Raw genomic sequence first — 4,495 nt, forward strand, 5'->3', positions numbered from 1 at the left:
ATTTTTACTATTAAAGAAAATATTAATTAATAAAACCCCTGGGTTAGAAATTAACATCAATCTAGCATTAAGCATTGTAGGCTCTTTCCTAATAAGCCTATCTGTCTGAATAATAATTGTGTTAGCCTCTCTTTAAAAAATATTTAATATTAATTATATATATATTTTTTTATTTTATTTTTATTTAATTGAACTTTTTATTTGATCAATATACAGTAAAAAAAAATAATGTTATAAAATATTATCACAATTTAAAATAACCATCTCTATTTGAATATATTTTAAAATATAATTGATTCCTATACTCCAATCTTGTCACATGATCCTTCAGAAATTATTCTAATAGGCTGATTTGGTGCTCAAGAAACCTCTTATTTTTATTATTATCAATGTTGTACTGCTTAATATTTTTTATAAACCATGACACATTTTTTCAGGATTCTTAGATGCATAGAAAGTTCAAATAAATACAAAACTGAAAGTACAAAAATCTTTAGTAACATTATTTATGCTGTCAATTTTGATCAATTTAATGCATCTTTGCTGAATAAAAGTATTAACGTGTGGAAAAAAGATCTGATCAGAGCATTCCTATAACATGATAAAAAGACGGCTTCAAAAAGGTGGTCAGTGATTGGTATTTCTTCCTGTAAAAAAAAAAAAAAACCTGACAAAGAAACCTTCCCAAATGGTATCGAACAGCAATAGCATTAGCACTTTGTAGTCACAAAAGTAATCATATAATTTCAGGAGATTTTGAATATAGTGCTATTTCAAGGTGTCCTTTTTTATTTCAAGTCCTTTTTTAACCTTGTCAGAGTGGTCACAATAAACAGAAATTTCTTCTTCTTTTGTGTTCCCCTGAAAAACTAACAGTAGGAGTAGGAGTAAATAATGACAGAATTGTCATTTTTGGCTGTACTGTTTCTTTAAGAATACCAACTGTGATGGCTAAGAGTGTACATTGGCTGCAAATAAATTCAAACAAACCCACACGTAGGACTTTCTCTTTATGGTTGGCACAGTCATCACCATAGCAGTGAACTTGGCCTTATCTCACCACACCCTTCTGACGCAAACTCTGCTGCTACTTCCCATAGCCCTCCCCACCCTAAAACACACACTCACACACACATACACAACAGTCCTAACATGCTCATTCCTTTACCTCCAGTTCTTTTACTCAAAAAAAGAAAGGTCTGTCCTGCATACATGCAGAAATGAAGTTTCTTCACATGATGCTTGGCTGAAATGTAGCCTTGCTAATGTGATGCAACCCTCAACGTCTCAAGCCATTTAATGTCCTTGAAGCAGATGAGCACCCAAGACAGGAAGGAAGAAGTTTCTCTCTTTCTGAAAGCCAGCCCATCTCTGCTGCAGAGCTGCACCGAGAGAGAAAAACAGCAAGAGAGAGCTGGTGATGTCAACTTTAAAAGCATCAAGATTTTAAGATGCAATTCCCAAAGAACTTACCTGAGTGGATAGTCCATACCTCCCTTGGAAAAATTTGCACGAGACAGACACATTTTTGCCTCGCTCCTCATAATTAAGCTACAGTAAAAGGCTAATGCAAATGTCCAGCATTTGCATACGTTTAGAGGGGGCTACAGGAAAACAAAGCTTCGCAACTAGTTTTCCAAATCATGTAATTTTCACATTCTGAGCAATGGCTTGCATGCTGTTTCCAACATCAATAGTCACACACACACATTGAGACACACCCTCCCCACCCTGAGCACCCCACCCCCGCTCCCTCTTTTTCATTGCAGACAGTTTGGCAGAACTGCAGGGGTTGCTATGGGGACGGGATTCTTTCCCTGGTTAATGATTGTGCCGCAATGGTAGGGGGTCATTCTGTCACATCGCCTCTAATCTGGGGAGACATGGACAATATCGTTACAGTCCCATACCACACACACAAGCACACCCCAGAGCCCCCACTCATGCAAAACCTCACCTCTAACTAAACCACGTAACGCTGCATGTCCCCTTTAACCTCTCAGTCTCATTTTCCCTCCAGCCAGTGTGCTGGTGCCTCACTTCCTCTGCTCTCTCGGACAACCGAATCCTCCTCGGGCAGATCTCAAAGTAAGAAAAGACCTTGATTGTATCTGAGGTACATTCATTTCTTCTGCCACCAGCAACATACATAAACTCTTAAAAAAAAAAGAAAAAGAAGCGCCCCAAAAAGTCCAGCACATTCTCCATGCTTTTGCTGAACTTAATCTCATTTTTATTTCAAAGCAACATGAAATGAAAATTTGCCTAATTTAATTCTAGGGATGCACCAATACCAATTCTTCCAAAATGAGTACGATACCAATACTTTTATTTTTGGTACTTGCAGATTACCGACACCTGTATTTTCATTGCATTTGTAAATTTTTTTTTTTTTTTTAAATGGTTAGAGAATAGGACTGTGCGATACTGAAGAAAAATTTTATATACGATACGATAGTCTGCAATATTTGCGATGCAATATAAAAATGCAATATTCAATATACAATAAGATATTTCTTCTTCTAAAATCAATTTAAATTGCATTAAAATATATTTTAAAAATCATACAACCAACATACTGTATGTTTCAGAAAGAAAGCATCACTACAACTTCTGAAAATGAACAGCCATGTTTTACTGTTGCATAAGACAAATTAGACATTATTAAATGGTTAGTTATTTCACCCAAAAATTAAAATTAGCCTGTTTTACTCACCCTCAAGGCATCCTAGGTGTATATAACTTTTCTTTCAGACAAATCCAATCGGAGTTACATTAAAAATTATCCTTGCTCTTCCAAGCTTTATAATGGCAGCAGGCGGGTGTTTTTTTCAACAGTCCAAAAGTAGTCAAATAAAGTGCATCCATCCATAATAAAACTGTGAATAAAGGCCTCCTGTAGCGAATCGATGCGTTTTTGTAAGAAAAAATTTTTTTTAATTTTTTTTTGTCCTTAACCAGGTAAAAATTTTCTGAGATTAAAAATCTTTTACAGAAGTGACCTGGCCAAGATGCAGCACTACATTTCATAAGAAGAACACTAAAACAATGTGTTGACAACAATTAAAAACATTTACAAATTAATTCTTCCTTCAACAGCTCATTAATCAAGAATTTAAAATTGTTCATTGACACTATAAGGTCTGCAACTTCAAGTGTTGTAAAAAGTTCCAATCATTGGGTGCTGCAAACTGAAAAGCTTATTTTCCAAGTTCAGTTCGTGCAAATGGTACCGAAAGAATGTACAAGTCCTGTGAGCGCAGAGAATAAGCTCCAAGAGCTTTAGGCTGGGTGAGGGAACAAAGATATGGAGGCAGTAAACCCAAGATGGATTTATAGTCATGTACCAGTGATTCTGCGTGTTGATAATGACATTCAACCAACTCTATTATACAAATCACAATGATGGGTACTAACATTAGAATTTAATATAAATCTGAACGCACCGTGATACAGAGTGTCCAAAGAACCTAAAAGTTTGGTAGATGCCGATTTATACAGAATGGCTCCATAATCAAGGACTGGAATAAATGTGGCAGAAACCAATCTTCTTCTTGCCTCGGATGAAAAGCAGGGTTTATTTCTGTAATAGAACCCAAGCTTTACCTTTAGTTTTGTCCTTAGTTGATTAATATGGGATTTAAAAGATAAGGAGTCATCAAGCATAAAACCGAGATATATATATATATTCTGTCACTACATCAATTATAGTACCCTGTGAGGTTTTGAGTAATAGTTGATTTGCCACTTGTTTCTTTGATCTTGAAAATAACATAGCTTTAGTTTTAGTCACATTCAAAGTCAGTTTTAGGCCACTTAGGCCACATTGCACATCATCAAAAAGCACTCTGGAATAAGGACACAGCTTGGTGTAGGGCTGTACCTACTGTACCTATTAGTAATCGAGCATTCTACAGATTATTCCATCGATTAATCGGATAAGAAGTCTTTTTTTTTTTTTATTAAAGAGCAATACTAAATATACAAGAGATAATAAGATAGATCTCTTAAAATAAACAACTAATTTGTAATATATCAATAAAAAAATTAAAATACAAAAATCAATTTCACATTACTTTAAAACAGGTAAACAGTACAAACTAAAACTAAGGCATAAATCAAAATAATAGTAATAAAAATAATAATAATACCTAAACATTGCATTTATGTCGTGCAACTTAACTTCTTGGAAGGCTTTGTGGCTTTTGTGAGAGGCAAAAATCAGTGGATAGGAAGGTAACTTGGAACAAGAACAAGAGACCATACACAATTTTTAAACACATTTTTCTGCAACATGAAATTAGAGTTATTTGGAGAATAAACCCTCTTAAATGTCCCTATACGTGTGTGTGTGTGTAAAACTTGTTTTTGATATCTTTCATATTCTGTGTGTGGGTCAGTTCACAGCAGTGATAGAAATTAATCTGTTCCAATAAGTTTAAATAGATTTTTACATTTTATGGGCATTTTTACCTTTATAAAGCCTTTTTTTTCT

The 4,495-nt window shown here is 34.5% G+C and overlaps 1 protein-coding gene across 1 annotated transcript in view; it reads right to left on the bottom strand.

Moving 5' to 3' along the window:
• LOC107732313 (Krueppel-like factor 8) overlaps positions 1-4,495 on the bottom strand; it is a 45,293-nt gene that overhangs the window by 25,141 nt on the left and 15,657 nt on the right. The window lies entirely within an intron of this gene.

Source organism: Sinocyclocheilus rhinocerous, unplaced genomic scaffold, assembly GCF_001515625.1.
Source record: "Sinocyclocheilus rhinocerous isolate Xijiao unplaced genomic scaffold, SAMN03320098_v1.1 scaffold249, whole genome shotgun sequence".
Lineage (NCBI taxonomy): Eukaryota > Metazoa > Chordata > Actinopteri > Cypriniformes > Cyprinidae > Sinocyclocheilus > Sinocyclocheilus rhinocerous.